This window comes from Bos javanicus, chromosome 2 (genome assembly GCF_032452875.1).
Source record: "Bos javanicus breed banteng chromosome 2, ARS-OSU_banteng_1.0, whole genome shotgun sequence".
NCBI lineage: Eukaryota > Metazoa > Chordata > Mammalia > Artiodactyla > Bovidae > Bos > Bos javanicus.
Window position 1 is genome coordinate 105,242,238 of NC_083869.1, and position 20,054 is coordinate 105,262,291.

Below are 20,054 nucleotides of genomic sequence, written 5' to 3' on the forward strand. Positions count from 1 at the left end.
GGGGGAAGGGGTAGAGTCATGCAGTAAGCCAGGCTTTCTTCCTGAAAACTTATCATATGCAAAAGTTTAGGTGATTTGCATCATCTTCTGGCCCAGAGGCCTGTTAACATTTTAAGACCCTTTCTTCAGAAAATTTATTTTTCTCTAAAGGTGATTGGTCAGGAGCCACCCTCCAAAAGCATTAGATAAAGTTGCATTCCTATAGGGCAAAGGTGTGGTGGGCTATAATAACTAAAAGAATTAACTCAAGGGTCCAAGGTTACAAACATTAAAGCTACTACTTACACCAATTATATTAATTAATACACTGCCAGGGACACAGCAGATAAGGGATATGGAGACTTAGCAGCAAACATTGGCCCAACAAGTGAAAAACCCTTCACCAATACAATTTCTAATCAATCTTTTAACTACTCAAAGGAATCTGTGTTTAGACAGTTTAGAACATCTCCTGCCTCTCACAGTTGGGAGGCTCTGAACAATCACATGTGGCCAGAAAAACCTATTCAGGCAGGCTAGAGGATTTCCAAAGGAGTTTGTAGGTTGAAACACTGTCACACCCAGGAATTATTAACTGGGGCTGTAAGCTAACTCTTTTTTCAGAGAGAGGTAGTGGGGGACAGCCCCCCGTAAAGTCAGAGGTGTAGGTGAAAGCACAAAGCAGAAAGTAGGCAGACTCTGGTTTTGGGGGTAGATGCTTGAGAATTTCCAGGGGGACTCCTGAGGCTCGATCCCACCTTTGCGTATGCCGAGCCTCCTTCCTCATGACCTTTGCCACGGGCGGAGTTCCTCATGCTGGCTCCTGGCAGTGATAGACATCCAGTTGAGCTATTCCAGATCCTGAGAGATTATGCTGTGAAAGTGCTGCACTCAGTATGCAATATGCAATATGCACTCAATATGCAATATGCCAGCTCCCGGCACCAAAGCCTTTGACTGTGTGGATTGCAATAAACTATGGAAAATTCTGAAAGAGATGGGAATACCAGACTACCTGACCTACCTCTTGGGAAATCTGTATGCAGGTCAGGAAGCAACAGTTAGAACTGGACATGGAACAACAGACTGGTTCCAAATAGGAAAAGGAGTACATCAAGGCTGTATATTGTCACCCTGCTTATTTAACTTACATGCAGAGTACATCACGACGTGCTATGTTAGGCTGGATGAAGCACAGCTGGAATCAAGATTGCCGGGAGAAATACCAATAACCTCAGATATGCAGATGACACCACCCTTATGGCAGAAAGTGAAGAGGAACTCAAAAGCCTCTTGATGAAAGTGAAAGAGGAGAATGAAAAAGTTGGCTTAAAGCTCAACATTCAGAAAACAAAGATCATGGATCTAGTCCCATCACTTCATGGAAAATAGATGGAGAAACAGTGGAAACAATGACAGACTTTATTTTTTGGGCTCCAAAATCACTACAGATGGTGACTGCAGCCATGAAATGAAAAGACACTTGCTCTCCTTGGAAGAAAAGTTATGACCAACCTAGATAGCATATTCAAAAGCAGAGACATTACTTTGCCAACAAAGGTCCGTCTAGTTAAGGCTATGGTTTTTCCAGTAGTCATGTATGGATGTGAGAGTTGGACTATAAAGAAAGCTGAGCACTGAAGAACTGATGCTTTTGAACTGTGGTGTTGGAGAAGACTCTTGAGAATCCTTTAAACTGCAAGGAAATCCAACCAGTCCATCCTAAAGGAAATCAGTCCTGAATATTCTTTGGAAGGACTGATGTTGAACCTGAAACTCCAATATTCTAGCCACCTGATGTGCAAACCTCACTCATTGGAAAAGACCCTGATGCTGGGAAAGATTGAAGGCGGGAGGAGAAGGGGACAACAGAGGATGATATGGTTGGATGGCATCACAGACTCAGTGGACATGAGTTTGAATAGACTTCAGGAGTAGGTGATGAATAGGGAGACCTGGCATGCTGCAGTCCATGGGGTCACAAAGAATCGGACACAACTGAGTGACTGACTGAACTGAACTGAAGGTCCCTGGACCATAGCAGAAAACGAAGTTCTGAGAGCCTCAGGGATTATCTGAGTATGCTTTCTCCATGATCAGGCAGCACATGTGTGCATTCTGCTAACTAGGTTGGCCACAGGTGGCTTCAGAATATCCACGTTGATGGCAAGAGGAGCCTTGGAGGTCATCTGCTTTCATCTCATCATGAGTAAATGAGGAAAGAGATTAATGGACACTTTTGCAATCACACGGCTAAGTTGAACTCATGTTCTCCTGAATTGATGTTCCAGTTGGCTTCCTCTGCATCTTTGATCACTGGGCTCTTTGTTCAGACATCTGAAATTATGATCCAGTGCTGTACATGTTTGATTACGAAGTTTCAACATGGAGGCCTATGGGCTGTGCCCAGCATTCGTATCTGATCGTGTCCAACTCTTGTGACCCCTTGGACTATAGCCTGCCAGGCTCCTCTGTCCATGGGATTTCTGAGTTAAGAATACCAGAGTGGGTTGCCATTTCCTTCTCCAGAGTCTCTTCCCAACCCAGGAATCCAACCCAGGTCTCCTCCATTGCAGGCAGATTCTTTATGAACTGAGCTAGGAGGGAAGTCCTTAGTTTTCTACAGAGTTTGACAATTGAGATGCTATTTTAAAGTCCATGATGCATTTACATGAAATGAAAAATTTTATTTTTCATTTTCTCTTGAAAAATGCAGAAAACTCTGGAAGAGCAACACAGCGATCATGATGTCAGGTTTTGTGGTCTCTCCAGATTGCCAATGTTCCCCCACTTCCATGACTGTGTTTATTCTCACCTAAGAGTTGCCCTGAGAAGAGTTATCTGATGGCTCTGTGAGATTTGCCCTATAGCTCTGTGTAAGGGTATGCTCTATATACACTTGGGCTTCCCTGGTGGCTCAGATGGTAAAGCGTCTGCCTGTAATGCAGGAGACCCAGGTTCGATCCCTGGGTTGGGAAGATCCTCTGGAGAAGGAAATGGTGACCCGCTCCAGTACCCTTGCCTGGAAAATTCCATGGACTGAGAAGCCTGGTAGGCTACAGTCCATGGGGTCGCAGAGAGTCAGACATGACTGAGCGACTTCACTTCACTTCAAGTGTATGCTCTTGGGCCCTCACCAAGCTTCTTCCATGCCCAAATCCACCTGTCCTGATCTAAATGATGCCAGTGCCGCAACCCCTGCATCTAGCCATGCTCATTCACTAGCATCCCCAGTGCCTTTCTGATGGATCCTCTCCTTCTGTCCTTTGTAGAAAAACTCACCTTCCTGTTTCAACCAAACTGCTCTTTATTTCCCTCGGAATCACCAGTAAGCCTTCGGCATAGGCTATTAAACTGGGATTTATAACCTTCCAGGAGACAGAAAATTCCCAGAATCCATATGGATTCAAATTTTGAATGTGTGTGCATTTTTAAAATTAACTGTTACTGGAGTATAGTTGCTTTACAATGTTGTGTTTCTACTGTAAAGCGAAGTGAATCAGCTATCTGTGTACATATATCCTCTGTTTTTTTGGATTTCCTTGCCATTTAGGTCATCACAGAGCACTGAGTAGAGTTCCTTGTGCTGTACAGTAGGTTCCATTAGTTACCTATTTTATACATAGTATCCATAGTGTATGTAAGTAACTTTTTAAAAAAAACTTTTATCATTATTATTATTTGGCTGTGTTGCTTCTGACTTTGGTGCTTTGAGGGGGTTATTCTCTAGTTGTGGTGCAGAGGCTTCTCATTGCGGTAGCTTCCTTGTTGTGGGGCACAGGCTCTATGGCTCCTGGGCTTCAGGAGTTTTGGCCCGTGGGCTCTACAGCACAAGCTCATTTCGTTGTGGTACATGGGCTTAGTTGCTCTGCCGCATGTGGAATCTTCCGGGACCAGTCATCAAACCCATGTCCCGGCACTGGCAGGTGGATTCTTAACCACTGGACCACCATGGAAGTCCCTGTAAGTCATTTTAAAGGGAAATGTCCATGGCTTTCTTTCATCTTTATTTACAAGGCCCTGGAGGAGGGTACGGCAACCTATTCCAGTATTCTTGCCTGGAGGGTCCCATGGACAGAGGAGCCTGGTGGGCTACAGTCCCTGGGGTCGCAAAAAGTTGGAGATGACTAAAGCGGCTTAGTACAACAGTACTTGTTTTCTGCCCTTTGCTTACCCTTTATGAGTCTTTCTCCTCTTTGTAGGTTTCTTCCCCAGTGAGCAGGCTCTGTGGTCTTAAGGCAATGTTTCCAAGGGGTGGTTAAAGAGGGGGAAATGTGGTTCTTGCTACAAACACTGAGAAGGTTGCATATTTGCCTCGAATCTGGAATAAGACCCTTTGAATATTTTTTTTCTTTTAATTTTATAAAAACTCCTTACATTTTGATTTAGGGTAATTCTTTTCAGAAGACTTATTAGTGCTTCATACCCATTTAAACCTTCTAAATTCTCCATTCGCTAATGGCTAAGTTGCTTCAGTCATGTCCGACTCTGTACGACCCCATAGACGGCAGCGCACCAGGCTCCCCCGTCCCTGGGATTCTCCAGGCAAGAACTGGAGTGGGTTGCCATTTCCTTCTCCAATGCATGAAAGTGAAAAGTGAAAGTGAAGTTGCTCAGTTGTGCCCGACTCTTAACAACCCCATGGACTGCAGCCTACCAGGCTCCTCCGTCCTTGGGATTTTCCAGGCAAAAGTACTGGAGTGAGGTGCCGTTGCCTTCTCCGAAATTCTCCATTACAAACCCAAGAAGTGAGAGAAGAAGAAGAGACTTGCCGCCCTGTTGCAGAGTGGCAGAGAGGAAAACTCAAGGAAATAAGTATTTGTTTTAGTGAACTGTTGACTACTAATTAAGAAATGATGAACCAAAAATCAAAACTATGGTCTCTCTTAGCTCTGACAAGCTGCATATTTTGAGGAATATTCAGCTTCAACAATAATAAAAACAGCAACAATTATCCCTTTTTGATAAAGATGTTCTCCAGGTTGACTTGGTAGCTCAACCATGTCACCAAGGACCAGGGCTCATTTGACTTAATGTTCCAACTTGCCACTTGATGGTTGTAAGATCAGCTTTGCATAGCTGAATATTATGTTCTTAAATGTCATAAATAAAAGAAAGGGGTACAGAACTGGGATTTTTCCTTTTTCCTTTATTGAACACTTAATATGATATCTGCACTCAACAAAATTTCTGGTGTATAATGCAATACTGTTACGTATAGGTACTGTATTGTATAGTAGATCTAAGGAGCATATCCATCTAACATAACTGAAACTTTATACTCATTGAACAACAATTCCCCATTCCCCTCCCCCAGTCCCTGATAAACAATGTTCTACTCTCTGCTTCTGAGTTTGACTGTTTTGGACTCCTCATATAAGTGTGATCATGAAACATTTGTCTTTCTGTGACTGCCTGTTTTATTTAGCATAATGTCATCCAGGTTCATATATATTTCTATAGATAGCAAGATTTCTTTACGGTTAATATTTCATTGTCTGTATACTCCACATTTTCTTTATCCATTCATTCACTGATGGACATTTAGACTGTTTCCATATCCTAACTATTGTGTACAATGCTTCCATGAATATGCAGTGCAGACATCTCCAGTGCTGACTTCAGTTCTTCTGGCTATATACCCAGAAGTGAGACTGCTGGGTCATATGATACTTCTAAGCTTAATTTCTAGAGGAACCTCCATACTATTTTCTATAGTGGTTGCACTATTGCATTCCCACAAATAGTGTACAGGGGTTCCAATTTTTCCATATTCTTGTCAACACTTGTTATCTTTTTTTTAATATAATAGCCATCCTAAGAGGTATGAAGTGATATTTCTTTGTGGCTTTGATTTGCATTTCCCTGGTGATTAGTGATGTTGAGCACCTGCTTATATATTTGTTGGCTGTTTGTACATCTTCTTTGGATGTCTATTCAAAGCCTACATCCACTTTTTAAAGTTAGTTATTTATAAGTTTTTCTTTTGAGTTGTAATAGTTTCTTATATATTTTGGACGTTAAGCCCTCATCAGCTATAGAGTTTACAGATGTTTACTCCCATTCCAAAGATTGACTTCTCATTTTGCTGTTTCCTTTCCTGTGTAGAAGCTTGCTTTCTTTCTTTTTTTCCTTCTTCTGTCTCTCTTTTATCAGGAAAGGGAAACTTTCCCAAAGCTCTTCAACAGTCTTGTCCACTGGCTACAACTGGTTTCCATGGACACCTCTAACTGCAAGGGAAATTGAGGGAAAGTATGGCTTTCACCTCTTGTAGGAGGTGAAAAAAGGAGGAGGGGAGGTACACAGCCAAAACATGGCCAAAGGACATTGTGCACCACAGCTGCTGGCCTCTCTCTGGGTTAGCAAGAAGAGAACTAGGATCTGAGTTAGGCATTGGTGACTGCAGCTGCTGCTTCAGGAGGCTAATCTCTCAATCTCCATCCCTTTTCTTGGACTCTGCTCCATCAGGAATCAATGACTTAAAATGTCTGCTTACATTCTACCTTACCCGCTAAATGCCCTCTTTGAGGGAAAGGGCTATGATTTATTTAACACCCAGAATCTGACTCATGGGAGGTTTTTTTTTTTTGTTTTTTTTTTAAGGGAGGAAAGTACAAATTCATTGATTTTATATTCATTAATCAAATACATTAATTGATTAATTGAGATCCCATTTACTAAGACTCATTATTACAAAAGCAAAATGTTATGTTTCTGAGTGCTAAAAGTGGAAAAAAGTAAGATAAAGACATAGTAAACAATAGAGGGGTATGCTTAACAATTTCAGAGGAACAATAATTTATGTAGTTATTTTAAGGAGAAATTCTTTCTGTCCTCTATATTTTTGCCTTCCTTGGCACCCAGGAAAGAAAGATTGTGCCAAGCCTTTTAGAACTGATTCACCTAAAAATACTGTATGTGATTTATGGTTTTCCAAAGCAATGTCTTATTTGACATAAACAATAAATGTGTGATGTAAGCAAGGGGAGTTTAGAGGCCTCATATTTAATGTTATGGGACAAAATTACTGATACAAGGTCAAAAATCATAATTTAGGATTGTTTTAAGACCCATTCTTTCCCCCAGTGTCACCAAAAGAATCCTGTAAATGCTAGTGCAATTTCTACCTCCTATGCTCTTGCAAGAGGGAAGATCTTTTTGCTGGAAGAAGAGATAAATTGATCTAGATATTACAGTACTCAGAGGGTGGAAAGGGAGGATGAAAATGATGGAAAGCTTTATGAGTAGGGAGTGAAAGAGGAAGCTTTTTATTTTTTTCCCTGGAGACCAGAGCCAGAGTAACTATGTTTAAAAAAAAGAAAAAAGTTAGAGAGGAAAGAGAATTTGAATGTATTTCTGAGAACTACATATTTTCATCTCCTTTAATGTCTTCAGAGAGTCATGAATAATAAATAAAACTTCACCTTTAGTATTTTTAATTTTGGGGTGTAGTTCCTTAAATCTGACACTTCTCTGAGACTGAGTCTCATGGGTCTCTGAGTTTATTAGGGTTACACATCCGTGATGAAACAAAGGCTCAGAGAGGTTAAAAGACTTGCAATAAATCAATTATATAGATAATAGAACTTAACTAATGTCTGAATTCCTATTTCATGCTTTATTCTTCCATTTCATTGTATAAAACAAAAGTGTATACATTTGATTTTTGTTGTTCTTCTTTGTGTGTATGTGTTTTTTCTTTTTTTGAAAGGAGTATACTTTTGTCCCTTGCTTAATTCATGGAGATTTATCAAGTTTTCAGCTTGCTTCCATCAAGCAAATATTTTGTACGATCAAGGGTTTTTCTTTCTCTATTTCCTTTTTATTTTCCTCATTGTTGGCACCTCATCTGAGGCTGTGAGTCCCTCAGAGCTATGCATCTCAGAGTGATAACCGAATTTCTCAGGGTACAAGTTATTGGGAGGTGGAATTTGTGCTATTTGGTGGCACCACCTTGGTGGCTGACTTGGTTGGTATCTCTGTCTCTGGGCACCCCCTCCCTCTCCCAGGCTGAGTCATAGCCAAAGGCGTCACATCAAAGTCTGAGAGAATGAGGCTCCAACGATGATTCACTAATCAAAGGTTTAGAATTAAGATACATACTAGTTATCGCCCGCCTGCACTATCTACCCCAAGGTTCTGGGAGAGGTTAGCATGCTTGCTCACACCTTGTTAATTCTGACTGATTGAAGGGAGAGGTGTAGAAACATCTTCAGTGTGTGTTTGTGCTTTAGGTAAATCAAAGGTGTTTGTCCCTGTCTGTTGATTAGAGTAAGCAATTGGGTTTGGAAATAGCCAGGTGGTACAGAGATTGTGGTAGAGAGATTTGGATGACTGGGTTCCTATTTCAGGAAAGGCATAGACCTGGGGCTGGGACTCAAACAGGCAATTTTTATTTTGGCAGGGGAGGTCATTACAGTCATTAATTCAGATCTTGAGAACTGACTATGGGTAAGGATATAGAAAAGGTATATTGGCTGCTTGCTCTCTCTACAGTATATTGTTTTGCTGTTGTTGTTTGTAAAAGTTGCGAAAGAAACAGGAATTTCCAAAGAAGCTGAGCATTTAAAGAGGTAGGGACAAAGAAAGAAAGGAAGGAGAAAAGTGCTGCCCTAAGAGGAGAGGTCACTTCAGAACACTTAGGGAAGACCTGGGGGAGGCTCTCGCAATGGTCCAGCTGTGATCTGATGAGGACTGAAGTCAGGCAGTGGTGGGGAGGAGAAGGATGAGATGGGATGAATAGAGAGAGGAAGGAAAAAAGGAAACATGAGGGCTGGAGCCTCTTCCATGGGCCTGGAAAATGCAGATTGGGGTTGCTGGCATCACTTATTATAATTTATTGTAGCTGTGTGGGTGTTCACCCAGGGGAGTGCACTAGCTCCATTCTCCCAGTTCCACATAATCTGGACTCCAATCTAATGGATGTCTGACAACAACAACCACAGCATCGTGGCAGCACCCACAGGAAGTAGGATCCCTGGAACCTCACAGAGTTTGTCTCCTTCATGTGGGGGCAGACATGGGGAATGGGATTGAAAATAACCAAGAATAAAAAAATAACCTTTACATTTACAGACTCTCCAAGTTAAATAGGACCATAGTCCATTCCTGGTGGTAAAGCTTTGTTATGTTTTGCTTTCTTTCTAACTGAAAGATGAGACTATAAAATGGAAAGGAGTGGTGAGAGAACTTTGGATATTCAGAAAAGTACAAATAGCTCTTCATGGATTAGATGAAGGTCTATGGGGGAGAGATGTGTCTCAGGGGCTGAGAGAGAGGCCAGGCAGTGGAGGACCTATAAATCATGACAAGGATGTGTATTTTACCTAGTAAGTTACAGGGATCCATGATGACTTTGAATAGAAGTTACATGATCAGATTTGCATTTAAGAAAATCACTCTAACTGCAGTGTGGCAAGCGCAATAAGGGATGGCAGTTGAGGGTGGGCAAGAGGGATTCATCTCTATTCCATGTCTTTGAACTCTGAACTGTCCTAAAGTTCTAAGATTAGGCTTGAGTCTTTGTTGGACCTAAAATACAACCTCATTCTGACTTAGCTGGATCTCGTAGAGATGGGATTATAAGCCCTTCTAAGCTCCATGTCCATATGTCTAAGGCTTGTAGGTGGAATAGTCTTAGAAATTCAGCCAGAAATGATTAAGAAAACAAGGGTTTCAGAAAAACATGTCTGGGATTTCATGGAAGAGCTCTGGCTTCTGGAAGAATTGTAAAAGGGTAAAGCAACCTGTCACTGAGAAAATTCCAACATTCCCAGTTCCATCCTCTTGAATAGTTATCCTCATCTCACCCCAAAGCCAAAGCAACCTGGAGAAGGACGATCTCCTTCACATTTGTACAGCTTCCCAGCTTTTACAATTTATTTTTGCAAGTGTGTTTCATTCCATCCTTGCAACTTCTTTGTAAGTCTGGCCAGCTAGATAAATCTCAGCCTCAGTTTGCTTCTCTGTTCCCAAGTGGGAGTAATATGTGGCCCACTCATGCCAGATGGCTAATCATCTCAGTCAGAAACCACTCTCGACTCCTGATCAAACCTACCTCTCAGCATCATATCTGCAGCAACAAGGCTTGATAATTCATGCTATGTGTTTGCTTGCAAATGAGTCTTTGTGTGACAAAAGAGAAACAGAGTGCCTGGTATGTGGATTGAATTGTGTCCCCCCAAAAAAACATGTTCAAATCCCAAACCCTAGTACCTGTGAATGCGACATTATTTGGAAGTAGGAATTTCAGGTAAAGCCAAGTTAAGATGAAATCCTTATCATGGGCTCTGATCTAATATGACTTGTTTCCTTTTAAGAAGACATAGACACAGGAAGAGTGCCACATGATGACAGGTGCAGCTGTAAGCCAAGGAATGCCAACGATCAATGGCCACCACCAGAAGGCAAGAGAAGATTTTACACCGAGTCTTAGAGGGAGCATGGCCCTGCTGACACCTTAGTTGTAGACTTCTGGTCTCCAGAACTATGAGAGAATAAACTCCTGTTGTTTTAAGCCACCCAGTCCATAGTACTTTGTCATAGCAGCCCTAGGAAACGAAGGCAGTGCCCTTGATCCTAAGTACGTCACACTGTGTCTTTAAACAATCAAACCATTGTGCAGGCAAGTCTAATGAAGAAACTCCTCTGTTCACCAAAGACTTTGGTCAGAAGACCAGTGAATCTTGGGGAAGAGTTTGTACATCAAAACTTGCCCATCAAACCAACAAAAGGAGAAAAGATTATTTTATTTTGTGCATCACCCTTCAGGCTGGGTGTTGAGTTTTTCCAGATTGATATGGCAAGAGACTCTAATGAAAGGGATAGTTAAATGACTTTAAACCATTTAGAATGTGCCCACATTCCTCTGGGTCTTAGGGATGGGGAGATGAGGAACACCATATCTAAATCCTTGACCTTCTGGAGACTTCATTCTAGTCAGGGAGAATGCTATGTTGTTGATTGATTAACTGAACTGGTTTCTGGCCATAGTCTATTAAAACAAAAATTTTTTTTTCAACATTCTTCTACTTTCTATTTCATTTTTTTAAATTTTATTTTATTTTTAAACTTTACAATTTTGTATTAGTTTTGCCAAATATCGAAATGAATCTGCCACAGGTATACCCGCGTTCCCCATCCTGAACCCTCCTCCCTCCTCCCTCCCCTACCCTCCCTCTGGGTGGTCCCAGTAAAACAAATTTTATGTTAGGGTCAAAGTGGTCAGATATCACTTGTTCTACACATATGCTAATGGCAGAAAGATACTTTTTATCTAAGAGGGACAGGAATTCTGTCTTCTGACATGGATAGTAAAGGGGAGTTCTGGGAAGTCTGAAAAGCTATAGATTTGACTCTTCAAGATCCCCCAGGAGCAGAGAGATTTTCAAAGATCCTACCTGGAGACCTGAAGACGATGTAGGGGTCTTGCTGAGCCTCTGTAAGGTCTGGTAAAGACACCATAATTAAAGCTTTTTTGGGATTCATTCAATGAGCTTGAACCCTACACTTCAGACCATTAAGCAATGTCTTGTGCCTCCCTTAAATGGCTATTTAACTTAATTATGGGCTGGTTGACTTCAATATGATGAGTTTAGTGGGAAGAAAGGGCTTCCTTGGTGGCTCAGAGGTTAAAAAAAAAAAAACCTCCTGCAATGCAAGAGATATAGGTAGACACAGGCTTGATCCCTGAGTCAGGAAGTTCCCCTGGAGGAGGAAATGGCAGCCCACTCCAGTATTCTTGCCTGGAAAATCCCATGGACAGAGGAGCCTGGCAAGTTACAAAGAGTCAGATGTGACTGTGCAGAACACATAGCACAGTGAGAAGGAGAATAGAAAGGTTTCTTCCCTCATTTCTCTCAGGGAAGTTGTGTGATCTAGTTTTCAAACTCGCTAGAGTGAAGGGAGGAAGGGGAAGAAGATGGTTGTTGAACAGAAGTATAGCAGAAAGAGAATAAAGATAAGAAAAATTGCATTTAAGTTCTACCCAGAGAAAGCGTGCTCATATGAACAAAACGAATGTGACACAGACTCATGTTCCAGAGCAATTCTACCAGGAGGATGATTCTCAATGTTAGGGCAGAACTTTCCTCCACGGTTAACCTCCTAGTGACCCGAATTACACAAGACCCTCAAGGCAAGAGGGACTTCGCTCCCTCAGGAAAAGACGTGATCTCATTCTGTGTCAAGACCCTGGAGTTTCTTTGACGTCAGAGCTGCTCACCCCTCCTCCCAGTAGCCTTGGGCAGATGTCTGCCCCAGACCCCCCATCGGAAGTCCCATCCTTCAGAAAGACATTTTTACTGCCCTTGTTTTTCTGCAATGTGTCCCCTCTTCCAGATCTGAGGAAATCCAAATGCTGTGAAGGACAGAGTTTACTTGTAGGAAATGAAGTTGGCTTTGTCCTCCCAGGTGCAGGAGTGGGGCTGGTTGAGAAAGTGTGGGTGGAACAAAGAGGTAGGGAACAGTAGAGTCTTCAGCCAGTCTCATGGTCGACCAGAAGGTCGCTGTTGACCTCCTGCCCACGTAGCAAAGAGCAAAGACCCTTGTCACAGATTCTCTTCATCAGCTAGTGTTGCTGCAGCCTTGCTGGACCCCAGTTTTCTCTGTGAGGCAGCTCAACCCAGTCTGTTTACTAAACTACAGAAATTCTGGGGAGAAGGAGATTCTATGGAGAAAGTGTCCTGGAACTTAGAACTAAAGGGTTTGCAAATGTAAAAAATATAGGAAGTTCACACGGGGCAAAAAAGACTCCTGGTTTCCCCCTCTAACAAAACTTACTCCTCCTCCAAAGCTTCTCTTTTCCTGTTCTGACACCAAGAGGTGCGTCCCCAGGGACTGAGGCTCTTAAAATATTGTTTCTTTCCTTAACACTGCCTATTCACCAAATCCTTCGGATTCATCTCTGAAACGCATCTGGAACAGGTGCTTTTACTTAGTAGCTAAAATCCTCAGTTTCCACACTTGAAAATAAGAACAATAATAGTACCTACTTCACAGTGTTGTGACAGAATGTGATAATGTAAGTAAAACCCTTTGCACAATAGTTAGCACATAGTAGCACTCAGTAAATGTGAGCTATACTATTACTTTTATTATTATCAGCCCCATTGTCAGTCACCTCTCCCCATTCTCACTGCCTCAGGTCAGGATTCTTGCAATACATTCCTACTGAAGTCTCTGCCTGCAATCTCTCCTGCAAAATTAAACTTGAACACTCCTGACACATTATCATTCCTCAAACACAATTTTTGCCATAATATTTCTTTCCCCAAAAGTGCCCAATGATTGTTTGTTACTTCTGTTACAAAATTCTTCAGACTAGAATCCCAGAGTCTCCTTTCCTGATGCTATAATCCAATATAGAACATCAACTCTAGCCTGACTTGCATGTCTCTAGTCTCACCTTAGGGCACAAGTTGCCTCTTCTCTCCCCCTACTCACCTTTTCTTAGCACTGAGTTGTGCCTTTCTCCAATCTAAATGCACTTTCCCCAGCCTAAACGCAGTCTCAGAACCTCAACCCTCTTTGCTTCCTAAGAATGATCAGATGGAGCTATTACAGTAGAGACAGAACAGGATACTGCCCTGGTCAGAGCAATGAGATTTTATAAAAGTGGCAGGTGGAGTCCTGAGAGGATGAGTGTGTAAGTGATCCCATTTTTTATTCTTAGATGTTGACCAGTTCATCCTGATTCAGTTTCACCTTTGTCTCCTTTCTCTGCATTAGTGAAATTTTAGACCTTGAAATTAAATCCACCAGATTTCAAATGGGGGAGGGGTGTGAAATAAAAAAAATTTCGTGGATTTTTTCTTCTTATGAAGATTTCTTGGTTTGATCAGAGGAGAAAATGGCCAAACATAGGAGAACACTATAAATCCATGAGAATGTTCCCAGCTCTACTGAGGAAATATCTCAGTACACTCTACAGTGTGGGGTCAGCTATGAGAAAGGGAAATGTTGAAGCACAGGAGAGTCATTCCAATCTTCTTTTGTTGTCATGTAAAGACTTTGGTCATACATTAGTAAAGAATCCAGGAATAAAGAAAGGTTCTGTTTTTTATTCCATTATCAAGACATAATTATTGAAGAGTCACCTATGGTATACTTTGTGCCACCAATAGCTTGAATTTCTCCCCTTTTCCCTTTATCCTGGTTTCTTCACTTGAAAAACTGAAAAAAAAAAATCTGGAGTGGCACCTTAATAATACATACCTAAAGTGAATAGATATTCACTGTGTGTAGCTAAGTGAGTGGGGTGGACTTATATAAACACAGAATAGAATTATGGGTCTCTAGCAAAGCAATAGCATGTATCATAAACTATCACTTGGGGATACTTAACTTAAATCCAATAAACCATTTCCCATCCCTATCACTATCTCTGTAGTTTCTGAAACATAAAATAGCTTTGTACCTACCTAGGGTAAAGTAGATTCCAGCAATAGAGGCAGGAGATGCATGCATGATCCTTCTAGGTTCCTTTCACCATTGACAGTCATTGACTTTTTGATCCCAAAGGAATGATCTGTCTGCAGCAGAACATTTTTACTGCCTGCTTCCTCTCTCTTCCCCCTTTCTCCACCCCCACCCAATTTTTTTTTTTTTATCCTTAAGGGATAGAGGCTTTGATAGAGGATAATAACTCAAGATGATGCAATGTGTTTGTTTTGGCTTCCACTTGGGTCTGGGTCTGTTATTAGAGGGTGTGCTAAGCCTGGCCTTCCCATTGGCTCAGTCCCAGGTTCAGGACCCGCTCCACCAGAGCCATGACTCACCTCTGAGTTAAGAGGTTTTCTTGAAGTCATGGGCTGTGCTTGGGTACCCAAGCCCTTGGGGTCATGGTGGCTCTTCAGGGCCCCCCTCCCCAGCACCTGAAGGGGTGTGTGTTCTCTGCTTCCACTTTTCTTTATGTCTATATATGATGTCTTCAGACTGCTGTGTCTCTCTGTCTTCCTACTGCTGTGCAAGTTTGTGTACATTTCTGTCCATGGGGAAAAAACTCAATTACATGACAGTGTTTTGATAAATACCATACATATTTACTCTATGCAAACACTGTGCTTTGGGGTAAAGGTGGAGTTTGTGACCTCTCTAGAGATGTAGAGACAAACACATAAAAATCTTTATAGCAAATTGCCTATTTTAGAGAAAAGAAAAAATAAAGGAAAGCAAAAATAATAACAACTATAATTCCATTCCTAGAGACACATACTACTACTATTTTGAGTATATTATTTCTATCCACAGACACATTTTCAGTTCAGTTCAGTCACTTAGTCATATCTGACTCTTTGTGACCCCATGGACTGCAGCTTGCCAGGCTTCCCTGTCCATCACCAACTCCTGGAGCTTGCTCAAACTCATGTCCGTCGAGTCAGTGATTCCATCCAACCGTCTCATCCTCTGTCATCCCCTTCTCCTCTCACCTTCAATCTTTCCCAGCATCAGGGTCTTTTCCAACGAGTCAGTTCTTAGCATCAGGTGGCCAAAGTATTGGAGTTTCAGCTTCAGCATCAGTCCTTCCAATGAATATTCAGGACTGATTTCCTTTAGGATGGACTAGTTGTATCTCCTTGCAGTCCAAGGGACTCTCAAGAGTCTTCTCCAGCACCACAGTGCAAAAGCATCAATTCTTCGGTGCTCAGTTTTCTTTATAGTCCAACTCTCACATTCATACATGACTACTGGGAAAACCATAACTTTGACTAGACTGACCTTTGTTGGCAAAGTAATGTCTCTGCTTTTTAATATGCTGCCTAGTTTGGTCATAGCTTTTCTTCCAAGTAGCACATTTTAACATAGCATAAATATAGGATCAAACACTTTTTGATAACCTGCTTTTTATTACTGCTTTCCTGTTTAACAATATGGGATAAGTAAATGTTAAGCATTTGTATTTCTAAGCTTAGATATACAAGTGCCTTGTTCTAGAACTATACTGTCCAACTATGTCAATAGCCATATGCGGCCTTCTAAATGTAAATTAATTAAATTTTAGTAAAATTTTAAAATGTAATTCTTCAGTCACACTAGCCATATTTCAAGTGTTCAATAGCCACATGTGGCTAGTGACTAAAGCACAGATATAAAACACTTTCATCACCATAGGAAATGTTATTGCACAGTGTTGTTCTGAAAGATACATTTCCACAAAACCCATCTTGAAGACAGAACAGCATCTGTAAACCATATTTCCCCTTAATTTACAATGGCTGACAGAGAAGAAACTACTCAATCTAATCTTTAAATCAACATTTCATTATTTCATCTTCTTTTCCTTGATCACATCCATCCACCCGTTGATAATAAACCAGCCTATATTGCCTATGTTTTAAGCATATGAAAAGAAGGTTGAAAAATCATACAAGAGACTACTGAGCTCTAGTTCGTAGAGTGCTGCTGTGGGGTCTCTATGTTTAAAGAAACAAGAGTGTACCCAGAGTTCTTTATTTTTTGAAAACAGGAGGGAAATTCTTGGTGATTGATCAGGGTTAGAGCAAGAGAAAAGAAATGAATATGCTGCCTCTTCTGTACAATTTCCTACTGTGTCAGCTGCCATAATTTGGAAAGCAACCATGGTTTGTTGACCCCATGTGTGCTAAGTCACTTCAGTCAATTCTGACTCTTTATGACCCTATGGACTGTAGCCAGACAGGCTTCTCTGTCCACGGGATTCTCCAGGCAAGAATACTGGAGTGAGTTTGCCATGCCCTCCTGCAGGGGATCTTCCCGACCCAGGGATAAAACCCACATCTCTTATGTCTCCTGTATTTGCAAGTGGATTCTTTACCACTAACACCACCCCAGTCAAGATTAAATCTTTGCTGATATGGGTGGTGTGGCAGGATAAACATCTGGACCAGTAATCAGAAGGTCAGGATTTAATTCTTGCCTTTATGTTGACCCAATTTCCCCCTATCTCACTGCCACAAATACACAATCTGTATATTTATAAAGTGCCCTCTTATGCTCACTCTTTCATTTGATACTCACCACAACCCTGTCAGTTGAACCCATACTTTGAGAGTATGTCTTAAATGGCAGAGAAGCAATCATTCAGGTGGTCAACTGATTGTTTAGTCTACCCAATGCCTGTGTCAAAACAAAGGGTCAGGAAGATTTTTCAACACCCTCCATATTTCTTAACTGAATCAACCAGTGGTTTGGTGGAATTGAATGAACCAACTTTCGGGTCTTCAACGTAAATGCAAAAACCACCTGATGCCAGCTGTGCATACACAAATAAGACATAGTTGTGAAGCTGTTGCCAGGTGGTAGAGACAACAGCCACATGTGTGGGGTGCAAAACTGGCTGAGAATTAGAACCAGAAGTTTCCTTGGATGTCCTTGAGTCATGCCCCACTCCAATCTCTGGTGTCCTTATCTGGATAGAGAAGAAAGGTGGTCTAAATTTATTGCGTTCACACTTTGCACCTTGGACCTTTCCTCAGAGGCTGCTGAAAGAGGAGAGTACTAAGACTGCCCCTTCTGTTTCCCCAGAACAGCTCCATTTTTATTTGCCTTTCATTTGGGCTTTTGTAAGAATTTCACTGAACAAGGGTTCCTTGTCTTAAAAACATTTTGAAAATAACAGTTTAGATAATTTTTGAGGCTTCTTTCAGCTATAGAAGGGCTTCCCAGGTGGCACAGTGGTAAAGAATCCACCTAACAATGCAGGAGATGCAAGAGACATGGGTTTGATCTCTGGGTCAGGAAGACCCCTTAGAAGAGGAAATGGCAATCCACTCTAGTATTCTTGCATAGAAAATTCCATGGACAGAGGAGCCTGGCAGGCTATAGTCCATAGTGTCGCAAAGAGTTGAACATGATTGAGCACACACACACATCAGCTTTAGTAATTTATGATCCAATATATTAAAATGCTGTAACAGTTGATGCAGTGGAAAATTTTTAAGGTGTTTTAAGAATTTTTAACTCTTTTACAGTGCATTTATATGGTGGTATTATGTGTTACTGGGAAGAGGGCAGGGAGTTAAGTTCTAAGGACAAAGTTCAGGCAAAAACTGAATTTAGTTAGAATTAGCCTTGAATTTCTTTAAATCACTCTTTATGGTAATACCTTTATTAAGACACAAGTCACACACTATACAATTCACCATTTAAAGGGTACAATTCAATGGCTTTTAGTATATTCACAGTGTCATGGAATAACCATAACAATCAATTTTAGAATATTTTCATCTCAAAAGGAAGCCCTATAATCATTAGCAGTCACCCTTCAATTTCCCTAACCACATCCCAGCCTTAGGCTACCACTAGTCCATTTTCTATCTCTATAAATTGACTTATTCTGGACATTTTATATAAATAGAATCACACAATATGTGGTCTTTTGTGAATGGCTTCTTTTACTTAGCACGTCTTCAGTTTCATCTCTGTTATGCCATGTATCAGAACTTTATTTCTTTTTTACAGTTGAATAATATCCCATTGTGTAAATATACTACATTTTGTATATCTACCTATCAGTTGATAGACTCCTTAAATCATTCTTAAATCTCCAGAATTTGGGCCCATGGATGTTCAAAAGCCAAAAATTAAATAAATTTGTTTTCCTTTGTGTTTAGAGAGCCATTTGAGCTAACCCATTTATTTTACTTTTTATTGTCCAACACTTAGAGTTGAATTGGGACATACCCGCTTTGACTGTGTGGATCACAATAAACTGTGGAAAATTCTGAAAGAGATGGGAATACCAGACCACCTGACCTGTCTCTTGAGAAACCTATATGTAGGTCAGGAAGCAACAGTTAGAACTGGACATGGAACAACAGACTGGTTCCAAATAGGAAAAGGAGTATGTCAAGGCTGTATATTGTCACCCTGCTTATTTAACTTCTATGCAGAGTACATCATGAGAAACGCTGGACTGGAAGAAGCACAAGCTGGAATCAAGATTGCCGGGAGAAATATCAATAACCTCAGATATGCAGATGACACCACCCTTATGGCAGAAAGTGAAGAGGAACTCAAAAGCCTCTTGATGAAAGTGAAAGAGGAGAGTGAAAAAGTTGGCTTAAAGCTCAACATTCAGAAAATGAAGATCATGGCATCTGGTCCCATCACTTCATGGGAAATAGATGGGGAAACAGTGGAAACAGTGTCAGACTTTATTTTTCTGGGCTCCAAAATCATTGCAGATGGTGATTGCAGCCATGAAATTAAAAGACACTTACTCCTTGGAAGGAAAGTTATGACCAACCTAGATAGCATATTCAAAAGCAGAGACATTACTTTGCCAACAAAGGTTCATCTAGTCAAGGCTATGGTTTTTCCTGTGGTCATGTATGGATGTGAGAGTTGGACTGTGAAGAAGGCTGAGCGCTGAAGAATTGATGCTTTTGAACTGTGGTGTTGGAGAAGACTCTTGAGAGTCCCTTGGACTGCAAGGAGATCCAACCAGTCCATTCTGAAGGAGATCAGCCCTGGGATTTCTTTGGAAGGAATGATGCTAAAGCTGAAACTCCAGTACTTTGGCCACCTCATGGGGAGAGTTGACTCATTGGAAAAGACTCTGATGTTGGGAGGGATTGGGGGCAGGAGGAGAAGGGGACGACAGAGGATGAGATGGCTGGATGGTATCACCCACTCGATGGACGTGAGTCTGAGTGAACTCTGGGAGTTGGTGATGGACAGGGAGGCCTAGTGTGCCACGATTCATGGGGTTGCAAAGAGTCGGACACGACTGAGTGACTGAAGTGAACTGAACTGAATTAAGTATGTGAGTGTGTGTTCATAAGAATGAACCCCATTCTATCAATGCTAGCCAAATTCCTATGTGCATCAAAATCACCTGAAGAATCCATTAAAACACTGATTTTTAGCCCCACCCCCAGATATTCTGATTCAGTAGGTGCAGAAATAGGGCCTGAGGATCAACATTTCTGTCAAGTGATGTTGCTGCTGCCTGTCTAAGGGCTACAGTGTGGTAACACTGCAATATGACACTTTTATAATCAGAAAAATAATATACAGGCTTACCTCAGAGATATTGCTGATTCAGTTCCAGACCACTGCAAGAAAGCAAATACTGCAGTAAAGTGAGTCACATG

General features: G+C 41.3%; 1 non-coding gene across 1 annotated transcript; it reads left to right on the forward strand.

Annotated features, from left to right (window-relative positions):
- The first annotated feature begins 2,885 nt into the window (after positions 1-2,885).
- Positions 2,886-2,957, forward strand: TRNAY-GUA (transfer RNA tyrosine (anticodon GUA)). Its single transcript has one exon. It is a non-coding gene; the product is annotated as a tRNA-Tyr (tRNA).
- Positions 2,958-20,054: the final 17,097 nt, after the last annotated feature.